The following is an 18406-nucleotide window of genomic DNA, read 5'->3' as shown; positions in this document are numbered from 1 at the left end:
ATCCGCTCTGTCGAAAATTCATTCGCTGGTCTGCTGTCAGGCTTGAGAGGCGCGTTGCAACAACCCAGCTGTCTGAAGCACAGTCCTTTGAAATTAGTGAAAATGACACAAAACGTTGGAAAGAGCGGGGAAGGAGTTTAACCAACTTCGTCCGGAGCCTTGAAGAACGTCAAAACCACAGTGAGCACGTCGTCTTATTCAGCCTGGAGACAATCATGCAGGAGATTCATGCAGGTGTATAGGATGATGAGAGGCATTGGTTGTGTGGATTGCCACAGGCTTTTTCCCAGGGCTGAAACGGCTAACACGAGGGGGCATATGTTTAAGCTGCTTGAAAATAGGCACAGAGGAGATGTCAGAGCTAAGTTTTTTTCTAAACAAGGAGTGGTGTGTGCGTGGAATGCACTGCCAGCGACGGTGGTAGAGGCGGATACAATAGGGTTTTTTAAGAGACTAGATACATGGGGCTCGGGAAAATAGAGGGCTATGCGGTAGGGTAATTCTAGGCAGTTTCCAGAGTAAGTTACATGGTCGACACAAACTGTGGGCCAAAGGGTCTGTAATGTGCTGTAGATTTCTATGATTCTCTGAAATTCAAGGGAGATCTCTTCTCCCACGGAGTGGTGACTGGTTGCAACCTGTCATCACAGGGAGAGTGAGAGGGGAAAGGCAGGGATAGATTTTGATATACTGATATGGAACGGAAATATGGGCAGGGATCAAATAGTCTGAGTGGCCTCCCTAGTTTACATTGTGAGTGTGGCAGAGACAGTAAGTACCTGAGACACGGGATTTGATACAGAACTGATTTATCTTTCACAGATCCAGAATATTAAACACTCGTCTAGTTTAAGGCTAACATCGGCAGAACGGACTCCTCCAATGCTCAGTGACTAGGGTTCAGTCCTGGGTGCGATGAGCAGCCGCAAGAACTGCAGAATCTGACAGTAACAGTCCCTCATGAACCTGCAGCTGCCTTCAGTCACCGTGATGGTTAAACATTTAACACAGAGCTGATCTGAACTTCCTCCCTGATGTGAAGTTGCTGGTGTTACAGCAGCTGGGATGATTGAGTAAAACTCTTTGCTCATTCCGGACAGAAATGTGGCCTCTATTTATAGTGAACTCAGTGGAGCATCACAAGGTGGGTTAACTGAATGAGTCTCTTCGCTCACACCGAGCAGGTGAACGGCCGCTTCCCAGTGTGAAGCTATTGGTGTATCTGCAAACACGAAGAAATCTGCAGATGCTGGAATTTCAAGCAACACACGTAAAAGTTGCTGGTGAACGCAGCCGGCCAGGTAACGTCTCTGGGAAGAGGTACAGTCGACGTTTCGGGCCGAGACCCTTCATCATGACTAACTGAAAGAAGGGCTAATAAGAGATTTGGAAGTGGGGGGGGGGCAGGGTGGAGGGGAGATCAGAAATGATAGGAAAAGACAGGAGGGGGAGGGATGGAGCCAAGAGCTGGAGAGGTGATTGGCAAAAGGGATATGAGAGGATCATGGATCTGGATTCAGAGGGACAGAGGGAGAAAAAGGAGAGTGAGAGAAAGAATGTGTGCATAAAAATAAGTAACAGATGGGGTACGAGGGGGAGGTGGGGCCTTAGCGGAAGTTAGACAAGTCGATGTTCATGCCATCAGGTTGGAGGCTACCCAGACGGAATATAAGGTGTTGTTCCTCCAACCTGTGTGTGGCTTCTTCTTGATAGTAGAGGAGACCGTGGATAGACATATCAGAATGGGAATGGGATGTGGAATTAAAATGTGTGGCCACTGGGAGATCTGCTTTCTCTGGGGGCCAGTGGGTAGTTGTTCATTGAAACCGTCTTCCAGTCTGCTTCGGTGGTGCAGGCACGCAGGCTGGTGGTGTTCGTCAGGAACACTACGAAACGGGATGTCACCTTTAAGCGAGAGATGCCTCTGGAACATTTGTTCCCCATGATGGTGATGCATAGCACCCCCGTGAGGCCAGTTGGGAGATTGCTGTTGGGACAAGGGCCTAAGTTGACCGCTGAAAGCTTTTAACTTTGGGGCATCACTTGTCCAGGAAGGTTGGAAGCGGAGGCTGGTGCAGAAGATGATGACGCTGACAGGTGTTTTTTCCACTGACGAGTTTGATGTGGGTTGTTCCAAGAGCATTCACCACACCATACGGGTAACTGAGGATACTCCGTTTAGTGAAAGATCGTGGCGACTGGCTGCTGCAGATGTGGAAGACGTGCGGCAGCATTTGGGCAAGTTGAAGGAGGCTGGGATCATTACAGAGTCCCGAAGACCTTATGCCTCTCCTATCGTAGTGGCCCAGAAGAAGAATGGGAAGGTTGATATGTGTGTGGACTATAGAACACTGAACAGGCGCAGGGTCCTTGATCAGAACACAGACCCCGGGTCGAAGACGCGCTGGCCTGTCTGAGTGGGGCGAAGTGGGTTTGAGGACTGGATATTACCAGATCCCGATGAGTGAGGCCGATAAGGAGAATACAGCCTTCATTTGCCCTCTGGGATTTTACCAGTTCGAAAGGATGCCCCAGGGCATATCGAGGGCCCCTGGCACCTTCTAGAGGGTCATGGAGAAGACAGTGGGAGATAGGAACCTGCTCGAAATGTTAGTATATTTGGTTGACTCAGTATTTGGATCCATCTTGGAAGAACAAGAAGCGAGAATACTGAAGGTGCTCAACCGGCTGAAGCAGGAAGGGTTGAAGCTTTCCCTGGACAAGTGCCAGTTCTGTTAGCTATGTTGGACACATTATCTCGCGGAATGGTGTAGCGAAGGACACGGCTAAGATCGAAGCAGTGACCACCTGGCCAAGGCCCCAGACCGTGAGTGCTCTGCGTTCGTGCCTAGGGTTCTATGGGTACTACCAGAGATTCGTGAAGGGCTACGCCCAGGTGAGTCATCCCTTGAACCAGCCTCTGCGTGGCTACCCTCCCCTGGGACAGAGGGGGGTGGGGGAAGGACGGGAGATGGGAGAATATTTGAACCCGTCAGAGCCCTTCGGACAGAGATGGGATGACAAATGTGAAGCGTCTTTTCTGTTACTGAAGGAGATGCTGACTCAGGCGTCGGTGCTGGCTTTTGCAAACCCCCGATTGTTCTACGTGCTACACACTGACGCCAGTCATGAGGGTTAGGGGCCGTTCTATATCAGGATCAGGGCGCTGGCCTGAGGCCTGTGGCATTTGTCAGCCAGTGTTTGTCACCTTTGGAGAGGAACTATCCCACTCAAAAGTTGGAGTTGCTGGCGTTGAAATGGGCGGTGGTGGATAAACTGGATGCCACAGACCGTCGGTGGCTGGCAGCCTTGTCTGTATATGATTTCAGCCTGAAGTACCGCCCCGGGAGCCGGAATGTCGATACGGATGCTCTGTCCCGACGGAGGCATGAGGAACTGAAGAAGTACGCGGAGTATGAGAGTGTTTCTGCATCCGGGGTGAAGGCGATGGGCCATCTTGCTATCACGGTGCAGGCTGAGGAGAAGGAGAGGCCAGATCGAGCAGTGGACTCATTCGGGGCGTCCAATGATGCCGTGCCCCTAGTTTACAGTGATCTCACTGCTCTGAAGACCACGCAGCTGCCGGAGTTAAACCCTGGGGAAGTGGCCGCTGCTCAGCGAGATGACCCGGGCATTGGCCCTGTCTGGCACGCCGTGGAAGAGGGGGATGTGACACAGATGGAGAAGACTGAACAGGTTTCAGTGTTTCTGTTATTGAGCGAATAACTACGGTTGAGTTTGAAAAACAAAAATTTATAGCGGGTAAGGTCACTCTCGGACCGACCTCGGTGTTGGCAGCTGGTCCTGCCTGAGAAGTATCGGGAGGTTGTCTTGAAGTCCCTCCATGATGGCTCTGGACATGTGGGGGTGGAAAAGACCTAAGGATTGCCCAAGGACCGGTTTTACTGGCCCCGAATGAGGACGGAGGTCGAAGAGTACTGCTAATCCTGCATACGGCGGAATTCGCTGCCTGGGCAGGCTGTCCCTTTGTCCCACTTGCAGATTGCGGGGCCGTTTGACCTGGTGTGCATGGATTTCGTGGCCATAGAACCCGATGCCAGCAACACGACGAATATCTTGGTCACCACGGTCCAAAACACCAGGTATGCTCAAGCTTTTCCTACCAAGGATCAGGGAGCGACTACAGTGGCGAAAATGCAATGAGAGAATATTTTTCGCCGGCGGATACATAGTGGCCAGGGACGGGACTTTGAGAGTAAACTCATCTATGAGTGACTGGGCATGCTCGGGGTTGAGAAATCGAGGACCACGCCCTATCATCCGCAGGGCGGTCCCCAGCCGGAGATGTTTAATCGGGACTCTGGAGATCAGCAAAAAGAACCGCTGGAGTCGACATATTAGGCAAATGGTTCACCGTTACAACTGTACACGGAATGAAGCTACTGGTTACTGCCCCTATTATCTTATGTTTGGGGGCGAAGCCAGGTTGCCCATTGACCTCTGTTTCGGGACTGATGCGGGTGAGGCATCGCCGACGCCTTACTTAAAGTATGTGTCTGATATGAGGAAAGAGCTGAAATGGGCTTTCGAGTTAGCCAGGGAGGCGGCCGTCCGGCAGAATCGGGGAAATAAGAGGAGATATGACACGAAAGTAAAGTTCTCCCAACTCCTACCGGGAGAACGAAGCCTCATAAGGAATCTGGGATTAACTGGAAAGCACAAATTGGCTGATCACTGGGCAGCCACGCCCTATGTGGTGGAGAGTCAGATGCCAAATTTACCGGTTTTCCGGGTCCGGCCCGAGGATAGAAAGGGGCCTGTCAAGATTCTCCATCAGAATCACCTTTTGCCCCTGGGGTAAGACGTACAGATAAAACGGGAGCTTGAAGCGGCGGCTGCACCCAGTATCAGGACTCTGCGTCCCCGCAGGGTGGAGGACGTGCCTACCCCGGGAGAGACGGGCCCAGGTCCAGCCCCTGTGCGGGATACTGACTCGGAGGATGATGACTGGGATGGTTGGTACCTTCTGCCGTTCGCTTATACTCCCGTGATCGAGGAAGAGAGTCCTGGCATTTCCCCACTGTGTTAGACGGGGTAAGGGGGGCTAGTGATAGGCAGTCCGTGGTACCGCAGGGCGCTGAAGGAGAGTATGTAGGGTTTGAACCAGAGATAGAGGGTTCCGAGGCGCCGAGGGGTTTGGGTGACCGCTCGGGGGTGGGTTCGCCTCGTAGTTTCAAAAGGTCCCCTATAGTCTCCGAGGCGGAAGAGTCAGAAGCGGGGATACGTAGGTCTCATAGAAGTCGGAACCCCCCGGAGAAGTTGGCCTATGTTGCACCCGGGGAGCAGGGTGTGATCTCTACTGTTTTGGGAAGTTATTTCCCTGCTTTCTGCACGTGGATTGGGCTGTTTGTTTTGCAGGAAGGCGTGGCGAATTATCTGACTGTCATGACGGCATGACTTACTTCGGTGGGGGGAGAATGTAGGGTTCTCAGTAATACTAGATGGACAGTTAACTGTTAATTGCTTATTACCAAAATGACTTCTCGTACTGTTAAATGCTGAGCAAGGTGTTCTCTGTACAGCGTGTTTGGAATATACGTAGTGATAATGGAAATTGTCTTCATTTGCTAGCCAATGCAAGTCATGTTATGTTATCTTGTATATGTGTGCTGAGTTGAGGAGCGCGGGCTTTTTCGGGAGGCGAGCCGACAGGACAGACGTGCGGGGAACGGATAGCGGTTCCAGGGCGGCAGATACCGGACCTCGGGGGTTCGGATGGTGGCCGGAGTCTCGGAAAGACGTTGTGGATGGAATCGGAGGCGTGAGCTCCAAAGTATTAAAATATTATGCGCACAGGACTGATATGTTACTAACGGGGCACATTTTCTTCTAGCTGTTGCCACTAACCCATCACCAAAACTTGCTATAACGTATAAATCTTTACTCGCACTTGGCATATTGTTTGATATTTGTGTCGTGGCTGATCACTGGGTGCCTCACACCGTATCCGCACCAAAGCAATTGCACTGTTGGCGGGGTCGACGGCTATTCGCCCTAGGCAACGGGAGCCAGTTGCGGCAAAGGCCGTTATACCAGCATGTGTCGTGAAATTTGTTAAAGTAGCAGCCGCACTTCAATGCAATACATAACGAATATAATAAATTATAATAATAGCAACAAAGGCATAAGTACATCAATTACAGTTAAAAATCGTGCAAAAAAGAGAAATAAGATATTAAAAAGTGGGTTGTGCTTACGGGTTGAATGCCCATTTACGAATCGGATGACAGAAGGGAGGAAAATTACCTGAATCACCGAGCGTGTGTTTTTAGGCTTCTGTAGCTCCTGGATGGTGACAGTGGAAAAATGGCTTGTCCTGGGTGCTGGATGTCCTTAATACCGGACGCTGCCTTTCTGGGACACCGCTCCCTGAAGATGTCCTGGGTACTTTGTTAGGCTGGTACCCAAGATGATGTCGACGAGATTTACAACCGCCTGCAGAGACTTCCGGTCCTGTGCAGTAGCACAGCACCACCACCCCACAACCCCCGACCATCATACCAGACAGCGATGTGGCCTGTCAGAATGCGCGTCACGGTACATCTAAAGAGGATTTTTTTAAACTGCATTTGTACTTGTTCACACATCAAACCTCTTCAAACTCCGAATGAAGTATGGTCTTTTTCTTGTTTTGTTTATAACTGCATGGATATGTTGGGACCAGTTTAGGTCCTCAGAGATCTTAACACCTAGAAACATGACAATGCTCACTCTCTCCACTTCTGATCCCTCTGAGGATTGGAAAGTGCTCCTTTCTCTTACCTTTCCAGAGTCCACAATCAGCTCTTTGGTTTTACTGACGTTGAGTGCAAGGTTGTTGCTACGACGCCACTCTTCCAGTTGGGACATCTCGCTCCTGAACGCCCTCTCGTTTCCATGTCAGGTTCTACCAGAAAATGGTTGTGTCATCAGCAAATTTATAGACGGTATTTGAGCATTAAAGATTTTAGAGCAGTGGGCTAATCACGCAACTCTGAGGCGCACCAGTGTTGATCGTCAGCGAGTAGGAGATTTCTTCATCAATCAGCAAATATTGTGGTCTTCCAGTCAGGAATTCGAAGATCCAATTGTAGAGGGAGGTACCGAGGACCAGGTTCTGCAACTTTTCAATCTGGATTGTGAGAGTGATGGTATTACATGCTGAGATATTGTCGATTAACAGCATCTTTGTTGTTTGTGCTGTCCAGGTAGTCAGAGGCCGCGTGAAGAGCCAGTGAAATTGCATCTACCGAAGACGTATTGTGGCGATAGGCAAATTGCAATGGGTCCTTGCTGAGGCAGGGGTTCAGCCTTATTCCTCTGAATTACACAGTACAGTGTTAGAGCCATATAATGCCGCTCATATGACAAGCCTTTCAAAGGCGGAACCATTTTGATTGACCTCCACAATGTCAGCATACCTTTATAAGAAAGGGACACAAAATTGCTCACAATTCTCCAAGTGAATGTCCCTTACTGTTAGACTCTTGTTAAACTCTGTTCGACAGAGCTCAGTTTGAGCACTGTTTACCATTCCCAGGTATTGCGGACACTGACTGCAATACTATGCAATTTTACCGTCGCTTATTATTTGGACTGTGTGAATGTGCACCACTATTATATAAATTCACAGCAAATCTTGCACTACCATCTTATCAGTGTAAACTTGTAAATCTTGCGAATATTGTCATCTTTGACTTATAATTCCTGGAAAGTTTATATTTTGAGGTACTTACTTCTATTCCTTCGTACCTCTCCTCCAATATTTGTGTATCTGAGCACTTGTAATATTAATGTGACATCTGTAAATTCCTTTGGAATCAATAATGCATCGGTAAATCTCTCTACCTATCCTCCATATTTACCACCTTAAAGGTTGCTTTACGTTAAGCTATCTAATCAATTTCTCTTCCCTGCACAACAGCCAGTCCAGCATAACTGATCCCCAAGTGAGCTCAACCACCAGCCGCTCGAAAAAGCCATATCATAGCATACTACAAATGTCTCCTCTTGGAAGCGTTTTTGGAAAATCTGATTTCCCAATCTTTCTATATATTGAAATACCTCATGTCTATCGCAACACTACACTTTTGCCATGCATTTTCTATCTCACACATCTTAGCCACTGTTTGGGGATCTTTACATAACTCCCATCTGGATCATTTTACCCTGCTGTCCCTTAGCCCTACGAATAAAGATACAACATCATCTGACCCTATGTACTCCCTTTCTAATGATTAGATTTCAGTTTTGTAGCAACAGAAGTGCGCTGTGCGCTTTGCTTCCATGCCTTTCCTTTCGATACAATGTGCCTGTCGCTGTCCGGATCGTAAATTCCCTATTTTCTCCTAATCTCCTTTGATAGTGCCAGGGTTCCGATCGTTAGTTTCCCACTTGCTCCTAATTCTCTTTGATGACGGCACACCTGGTTTCCATCAGGACCTGCAGCATAAGAACCCCGGCGTTACAACCAGTAGTTGCCAGATTGTTGGTTTTGCGTGTGTGGTAATTAACGTTTCCCGGACGCTTAAGGCTGTATGTTCTAGGTTTTGCCCAGTATCGAAAATTACCTGTGAAACTGAATCTCTTCGTGCCAGGATCAGTTTTCTAAGTTCAACTCCAGTTCAGAGGTTTACCTGTGAAACCCAGCCTCCCCGCGTCAAAATAAGTCTTTTAAAGTTTTAATTCAGCACCAAGGCTTGCCTGCGTAACTCCATCTCTCCGTGCTAAGAAGAGTTTTGTCAGACGTTTCTCTCTCTACGCTCCGAGTCAAGATAAATTCTGTCCGTCTTCTGCCTTCCTGCTCTCCTTCCTGTTTGCCGTTCACGTCTGCATCCTAACTAAATCTCCGTGCCTGTGTCCTGCGCTTGGGTTCGCCTCATTCGTTGCAACAGAAAGATCTGGCCACTATTGACGTAGCGGACACGAATAACCTGCAACAAGACCTCACCATCCAGAGCTCCCAACTGGGTTTGCATGACCAACTCCTCCGGAAGGTCATGGAGAACATCCGTTCTCCCTGCTGACGTAACGAAGATCGGTGACCAGGTGGACCGTGTATTTTACCCCGTCCACTCCTGGAACTCTGTCTAACCAGCCCAGACAGCCTGTAGTGCCAACACCCTACGTATCAGCAACACCACCACCAAGATAGCCGCACGTACCTGAACCAGAGCACGTGCGGATTTGGGAAAGTGTCGGGACTTCCTGCTGAAGTGCTCCTTGGTGTTATAGCAGCCGTCATCCACGTACCCCACGGATACATCAAAGATTGCTTATATCATGGGGTTGTTGCGGGGAAGTGACTTAGCGTGGGCTACAGCTGTCTGATATAATCAACCGGATATCTGCTCTTTTTTCCACCTTTATCGCGGAAATGAGAAAGATCTTTGACGACTCCGTCCGTGGTACAGATACGGCTAAGCGCCTACTCACACTACGCCAGGGCTTACGCAGCGTTGCCGAATATTCCGTGGCGTTCCGGACGTTAGCGGCCCACAATAAGGCACTCCAAAACGTATTTCGGAACGGTCTCATTGACATGGTGAAAAACAAGTTGGCGGCAAGAGATGACACCGACAGCCCGGATTCCCTGATCTCCCTTTCCACCTGGTTGGACAATCGTCTCCGAGAACGCCATAAAGAACAAACGGGTCCTCCACCACATTTGGCCACTACAGGGCACGCATTTCCGCCTCCCGTCAGAAAAAAAAAACTCTCTGCTGCTGCTTCTAGTAGAGATAGTGACCATATTCATCCTGTCTCGGGGAAAGTGTGGCCTCTCCAGAGTTGTCAAATGCTACCTGGTTGCCATGGCCGTGGCGGATCTGCTGGTTCTTATCCTGGATCTGATACTGAGCAAGGTTTCACTTACGTACATGTCAATCGGCGCTTTCTTCCGCTCAATGACCACGGTGTAATATCCACGCTGCTCTGATTTACACCGTCACCGACTGTTCGGTCTGGTTCACCGTCACGTTCACCTTTGATCGATTTGTCGCCATTTATTGCCAGAAACTGAAAACAAAATATTGCACCGGGAAAACTGTGGCCGTGGTTTTGGGGACAGTGACTGTGAGCAGCTGTTTAAAGAATATTTATTGGTGTTTTCGGCTCTCAGAGAACTGCACGTGGACAATCAACCCATTCATTTGTTCACAGAGAGTTCTTGTTTTCAGTTTCATAACTCAAATTGACCTATTTTATTACTTCCTCGACCCTGTATTGACATTTGTGCTGGTTCTAGTAACGAACGGTTTCACCGCCAGGCACGTCTTAGTCACCAGCAGAGCTCGCAGGAGACTCAGGGTTCCCGGCAATGGACAGAATACCAGAGACCCGGAGATGGAGAAACGCAGGAAATGCCTCGTTTTATTGCTGATCACTTCGGGGAATTTTATTGTGCTATGGGCACCTTTCACCGTTTATTCTGCGTGGTATCGGCTGAATGATTTTATCAACCCTGTGCGTCCGCCTGAATCGCTGCGAGAGCTGGGCATCATTCTGCAGCTTCTGAGCTGTTGTACAAACACGACCCTTTACGCCGTTACACAGACCAAGTTCAGGGAGCAGCTACAGAATATGGTAAATTCTGCGCTTGCTGTCATTGTTGTGAGGAAGTCGTGAATTAGCGGTTTCTCCGGTCTGACCCAATTTACGTCCCATACATTGCGGTTACTTTCTGTTCCTCTGGGTCCGGCGCTATCCTTCTTCCACTCACACCTCCGCGGCAATTACATAGAAGGTTCCCTTACATAGCCGCAGTGCTCTATCCTCATTCGCCGGCCTATCTTCCCATCACTGCCCTACAGATGTTAGTGAATTTTGCTCCATGGTTCCACGTGCATTCTTTCTGGCCGCCCGGATACTTTGATTCACCTGCAAGGCCATACTCCTCCGAGGGCGTCTGTGTTCCCGAAACAACCCGTTCACCCCCTACAGAGACGACTGAATTGGTGCCGCGAGTCCATTGACGACTCAATTGGAGATGCTTCCTGCAGCCTCGCTGATCTCGTCATTTTCATCTACGTTGCCTACAATTTCCCACATGGACCTCAGATTAGATTGTTTCCATTCTGACATCTTTCTCATCTATCGATCTTTCTGTCCCAAATTCCAGAGACAGATTATCTAACGAAATATTTTACAAAGCCAAGCTACTGTCTGTCACAGTTATCTTGACGATACCTCCTGCCGCACGGATACTGGCAAAAGTGTTATTCCATTCTATCATTTGCATAGATGAGACTTTCCTCTCAAGTCATTTTACAGTAAATGGAGATTCTCTTTCACCACGATCGAAGGTGCCATCACCACTCCCTGTCGCATTTCACGCAGGTAAAACACTCCATCCTTCCCAAAATAACAGAAGTGATGGGGTCTCCTGGTCCTCAGGTAACACGCAATGAGCCTTCGCATGCAAGATAGCTTCTATAACTTCCACCATCTCCATAGCGACTCTATCACCCGGCAAGACTTTCCCTCCCCCATCTCCGGTTTCCAAAGATCGCTTTCTGCGCGACTCTATTGTTTACTCGTCGTTGCCCACAAGTCCCCCCTATTACTGTCACCATACTCCAGACATTATTTCCACACGGACACTGGTTATTCAAGCACAACGGAGACCACAATGGTAACATACTTCATTTCCAGATGACGGCGTGACGCAGTGCGCGCGACCGCTCCGAATTGATATCCTATTTGTGAAGTAGGATGCCGTGCACAATCCTGATTTGATGGAGACAGTTGTGAAAAGCACGGAGGAACATCTGGAGAAACTTCTGAAATGCCTGCTTCGCTGCCGATGCTACTGTGCGATCGAGAGTCTCCGAGGGGAAGGCCCCAAATCCTCGGCTTTGCCTATTGCCTGTTGTCTGTTGCTGAGGCCGGGATCGAAGCGCTCGGTAGAGATGGTGCTCGGTGCTTGGTGTCGGAGTGCTGGTCGGCGGCTCGAAGTTTTCGGACGGACTCGGAGTCGGACTGTGGTCGGGTGCTTCCAGGATGCTGCATCGGCAAGTTTGCAGCGCTGGAAGCTCTTGGCATGAAGGGTTTTCTTCCTTCAACCGTCTGCCTGAGATGATGGGACTTTCGAGAGACTTTATTTTTACCGGGTCCGTGGTCAGTTCTTCTATCAAATTACGGTATTGTTTGCACTGTTGTAACTGTATGTTGTAATTATGTGGTTTTCGTCAGTTTTTAGTCTTGGTCTGTCTTGTGTTTCTGTGATATCACACTGGAGGAACAAATTGTATCATTTCTTAATGCATGCATTACTAAATCACAATAAAAGAGGACTTCGTGTCCTCATAATCTAATCTAATCCAAGCTACAATCGACAAAACCCATTGACAGTAATGATGACGTTTCCAATCCCTGTCAGACCAAAATACTACCGATGCCGCGGACAGAATTGTCCGGGAAGTTGTTATGAGCTTGATAATCTAGAGATCTGAGGAGAGATATTTACGGATATGACAGAGGAATACAGAAGCATTCAGCATTAACTTTTATATTCTATTCGCTATAATATCGGGAATGGCACAGTCCGTTGACTGAAAAACTCGCTGTATTATTATTAGTCTTCAAAATATTTACACTTGGAGGGATCGAATGTGATGGAGTGGTTTCCCGACACGTAGTTATGTCCATCATTGGTGACATTTTTCTCACGTGAATCTCAGGTTCATTTTTGTGTGCAATCCGTTTGAAAATAAAAGCGGAACTTAGTGTCAAAGTCGGCAAACATTGTGCGCCAAATGGTCTGTTCAGTGCTGTATATAGTATTCCCCGGTCTATCAAATTTTCCCCAACATTCACAATTTCAGAAACGCCATGCACCACCTAATGTGCTACTATAATGAAGAGACTACTGAACGTTTGTTGTCATGATAGATCACGTAGCATTGAAGTACTTGTAATGTGACAGGAAATTTACTCGCACGTATGCAGAACATTATATACTTAGCAACTCTGATTTTGGGATTATTGGGGAGAGTGTTGGTTTCACTTATGAATCCTGACATCTGGAGCTTCCGCCACACTGCTGCTGTCTTCCACGGTGAAAACTGATGCAAAATGTTACAGCGCGTCCGCCATTTCATTGTTCCCCATTACTATCTGTCCAGCATCGTTTTCCAGCTGTCCGATGTCCAGTCTGGTCACTCTCTTTCACCTTATATATCTAAAAAAATGTGGGTACCGTCTTTAATATTGTTGGCTAACGTTATTTTGCATTCCTTCGATGCCTTCTTATTGACATTTTAGTTGCCTTCTGTTGAATGTTTAAAAACGTCCCAATCATCTAACCCCACTAATTCTTGCTCTTTTATGTGCCTAATTTTTGGATATTAAGTTGTTTTTCTCTTCTCTTGTTCGACACAGTTTGTCATTTTTTTCTTTACAATACCGCTTCTCTTGTGACGCACGAATCCTGTGCCTTCTAAATCCTTTCCGTAATTGCAGGCACTGCTGCTCTGTCGCCATGTCTGCTCGTGTCTTTTTCCCCCAATCAATTCTGGCCAATTCCTCTCTCATGCTTCTGTAATTTCATTTACTCCATTGAAGTTCTGATACATCTGACATTCGCTTTTCCTTCTCAAATTTCAGGATGAATTCGATCATAGATCTATCTACAATGAATTAACACCTTCTGATCCTGTGGGACCTCTTTTAAATGATTTGCTTTAATCTTGCAGAACAGAGCAAAGCCGCCCCCTCTAGCTTCCTGCCTGTCCCTTGCTACAAGGTGTATCCTTGATATTAATCTCCAAGCTATAAACTTCTTTCAACTATGATTCCGTTTTGCATATGCATGTATGACAATGAGTAACTGTGCTACAAGTTCCTCTACCATATCCAGTGTACTGCGTGCATTCAATATCACACCAACATTCCTGTATTCAGACACTTCGATTTTTCCCGCTTTGATGTTGCAACTCGTCCTCCTAACTGCAATTTTGTCCTTTCAGCGGCCTTTCCTTTCAAGGAGTCTCTCTATACATTGCCTCTGCTTGTAAACCAACGACTGCATCTTCAACACCATCTTGCAGGTTCCCATTTCTGTAACAAATTAATTTAAACCCACCCGAGCAACTTAGGCCAACCTGCCCGCTAGGATATTGGATCCTTCGGGTTCAGTTGTAACCCATCCCTCCGGTACCGGTCGTACCCTCCCCAGAATCTCAACCACAGTCTCAACAACTAACTCATTCATAACATTAATGCCAATGACCAAAAAGCCAACAAATCGTCCCTGTAACTGAGGACCCGAGGCATGACTTACACTCTTCAGAGCCTGGTGCTAGTGGTCGCATGACCGGAGGTCCTGTGATGTACGTTAGCTGCAAATACGGCCATACTCTACCAAGTCCCAAGACTGCATGTCCCCCTGATCTGTCGGGCGGAGGGAGAAGCAGAGTAATTGTTTAAGTAGGTGGGCGAACCATGCTCAAGAGTAACCTGCAAACTGGCAGAGGGAAGGAGCCGCGTACATCTCTTTTATTTGGTCTATCTGCACAAAAATAATTCCGAACAATTTTCAGTGGATTAGTGGATAAAGAGCATCACGTATGAAAAGAGATGCAGCTTGTGTTCAGAGGTGCAGGTAACAGAACTCACCGGGGAACCGAAAAATACCAAGTCTACATCGCTTTCAGCTTTATACAGCTGCTTCTTTATTTCTGGTCTCCCATACTGGCAATAACATTGTGAATATAATTATTAAAATATCCTGTATGCACGTAAACATACGTTTCACATGTTTAAACGCGTCAACATATTGCAAAGAGTGCTGCAAATAAATGTTGGGGTTTGTACTGTGCCAGCCAGGCAGTGTACAACAACAAAGAGAATTATTGCACATCACAAATCAGATTAACTGCAGTCAGAAATAGATGTAGTTCAGTACATGTAGAAATATGGAATGAGCCATATGCTGGTATAAAATGAGAGTACGACATGTTATTACTAAGTATTGTGCAATAATTTGAAATGTTTACTGCAATGGGAGTCAATATTCTATGGAGAAGGACTCTGCAGATGGGGACGGATGTAAAACACAGCCTTGATAAATTTGGCCGAAGTCTCCACTAAACGCGGTCAGATTCATCTCTCCGACCTCCAGGAGATCCACTCCCTGCATTGGAAATGCAGAACAGCAGGCACGATGCCGACACATTGAGTGTAATGCTGGAGCGTCAGAACCGCTACGGGCTGTTGTATTCAATACGCAGAATGGATTGCACTTTCAAAGCACGTCACTGAACACCCTGGTGTTGTCATTGCTTCTCTGGAACTCAGCTCAGCTGACTGGATGATCTCACTGCAGGCCAAGCTGCCGCGTCATTACTACCGTTGACCATGATGATAATGTTGTTGTCTCTGTGGCCTTAACACTGACAGTACTGGTTATGTAACAGCGTGTCCTGGTCATTGTCAGGGCACCCATATTTTAAATTCCTCCACTTTGCGTGGAATCCAAGTTGAGAATTATCAAGTGAGAGCTCCCTGCAGTCAGATGATCGCGATTATATTGATCAAAGGCGTCAATAGATGCTCTACATTACTGCTCCATCTACTGTCCTGTAGATTCAGCGCTAATCTCAGGTGCAGGATCAGCCCCCAGCCCGAACATCGGCTTTTATCTTAAACGTGCAGCCCATATGTCGTTATTATAGTGCCAATAGATTGCAAATTATTAAACTGCATCTGGCCTGGAATCTATATAGGTAAGCCACCGCACACCTGATTGCCAATTCTATGAAACAGACACCAACAGAAATAACTTGTGTTATAGCTCGGACGACGGAGCGAAGCGATTGAGCAAAGCAGTAATGCAACTTGGTGGAAAACATGTTGCTAATTTCAGCTTTAGCTTCTGTGCAGTCAATGTTTCAAACTCCGCGTGTGTAGTATAGACTTACGCACAAGATAAGTCATAATCAATATCTTCTTCATTGCATCTGGTGGTGAAATACTCAAAACCGGACAGCTTTCTCACCCGATGAGACGGGAGAGTATTTCGACAATAGAACTGTGTAAAGGGATTGGTAATACAGCAGGATCTGAGGAAAAACTCTTCCAAACATATGTCAGAGGAATCTCAAATGTTCTGAATAAGGTGATTCGTGTTAGAGTGTAAACTCAAAACATTTACAAGTGTAATATTGCACAGTAGATAGAGAAAGTTGTCAGATCTGAAGGAGAAAAATCGTTTGCACTTCTGGAACGTGACGGCTATCAGAGGCATAGTTTATTCCTGAAATGGACCCGAGTAGTAATAAATGGAGCAGCCGCGAATCTTAGAAGCGAATCACAGAGTGTACAAAATCAGAACCGGAATGAGGTTGAATATCACTGGCATATGTCGTGAAACGTGTCGATATGCGTTGCAATACATAATAATAAAATCTGTAAATCACAGTTGGAAGATAATATGTAAAAAAAAATCTAAATTTAATTAGTGAAATAAGAGGACAACATGTTGTGTGGGAGTATTGTTGGGTTCAATGCCCTTTCAGAATCCTGATTGCTGAGGGAAATATGCTATTCCTTGTTATCGTTGCAGATCCAGACACATCTCTGACCAGACTGACAGAGTCACGACTGATCAAATCCACATCCCTGACCACAGTGATAATCTCACTGCATATCCAGTCCCATCACTCTCCGCAAGGATAACTAAGCGGCTTGCTCAATCTCATTATGTTCCACACTAGTAATGTCGCTGCTACTCCAACACCGTCACTGGCAGTGCGAAGCTCTGTCTTTAAACACGTCACTCAGCAGAACTATTCGACTAAAGATGATGTCCAATTATCAGTGATCCCATTGTCACGGGTTACGAAAGGCAAATATGAAAATATTCATAATATATTCGATTGTCAATGGCCGCTCACATGCAGGCAAATATAACAGCTGTTTGAGCAAGATACAAAACTGCAGAGTCAGTGGCTCAGGATTGGTATCATTGATGGGAGACCTAGATATATATTTTTTACACTAGAATATCAGTAAACACATGCTGTTGGGGAATAACGCTCGCTGTGTTTTATCGTTATCATCACATCAGACGTGGTTACACTCCGAGCACAGCAGGGAAAACGAGTGTTTATCGCACAGGGTTACACATCTGTAAAAAGAATTTGTTGAAATGTGTGATTTATATGCACAAATCTAAATCTGATCACTGCTCAGTTGATTAGCAGATAAAGAACTATGTGCCGCTTGTATTTAGTGGCTGGACGTAATGGTGCCGACAAAAGAAATCTAAGAATACCTTTACTTCGACACCTGCTGTGCACAATTGTGCTTGCCTGATGTTTTGTGTGACGAAGAAATAAGTTTTATTGCAACGTGTACGCTTTTAATCAAAAGCTTACCGCTTTGAACACCATTCTGTCAAATTTATTGCGGTGACCATTGTGAATAAACGTGCCCGTTCTGCTGTTTCTACATTTCTAAGCTTTAAGAGGAGCTCATTGCAAACCACAACAGAGATTAATAACAGTCAAGAAGAGACGTGTTTCACTAGTTCTCGTTCGATCTTTGCAGTCTCACAAATATGCCATGACATTCTTCAGGGAAATGAAAATAACACCAGTTTCCAAAGATTTTCAAATAATATATGAAGGCAGATACTGTTAAAGAACAGGAAACATTGCATGAAGGCACATAAAAGGGAGAAACATAATAAAGTAAACCGAATAACCGATTTAGAGCACTGGTGTCTTTTGTTTTTTTGTGTGATTTTCAATGGAGGGTAAATTGTACAAACGTACAGCGTCACCTTTGCTTGCCAATAAATACAAAGTCATTTCATAGAAAGGTGCTGATGCTCCTGGATTTAAGTGTTCTCTGTCACATCGACTCTTTTCACCCAGCGGAATTGCATCAGCTGCCGGAGAGTGATAATGCATGTATGAATGCGTCCTGGCCTCTTGTGTGGGATACGGGAATGGACAGTAAGGACTTTTTTTTTTCCTTGCTTCTTTCTGATTTAACAGCATTAAGAATTCGCAGTAAAGTGAGACAGAGTACACATGTTGAAGATTATTAATCTACTACTATATCAGGATGACATGAGAAATACTAATCAGCCACTTGTAGAGGCACAGTAAGACTGTGTGCAATGAATACTTAGCGGCCACTCGGTGATCTGATCCACACTGTGCTGGAGGGAACCCAGTTGCCGACAGTTAATTCCATCATTCTCTGACTCTGTTTCTGACTTTCTCTCCCTCACCTTCTGTCTTCCTCCTCTCCACATGTCTGCCGCTCTTGTCTACTCGCCACTCCCGGCTACAAAGGGAACCCCTTTTCGAGAAAGGCTGATAGTCTTTCTCTCTTATAAAAATTAACACGTCCTAAGCTAATGCGCTGTTTCAGAACCGCTGTTTTGCATTTCTTA

This window comes from Mobula birostris, chromosome 13 (genome assembly GCF_030028105.1).
Source record: "Mobula birostris isolate sMobBir1 chromosome 13, sMobBir1.hap1, whole genome shotgun sequence".
In the NCBI taxonomy this organism is placed as follows: Eukaryota; Metazoa; Chordata; class Chondrichthyes; order Myliobatiformes; family Myliobatidae; genus Mobula; species Mobula birostris.
The sequence above is the reverse complement of the archived record's forward strand: the minus strand, read 5'-3'. Positions refer to the sequence as shown.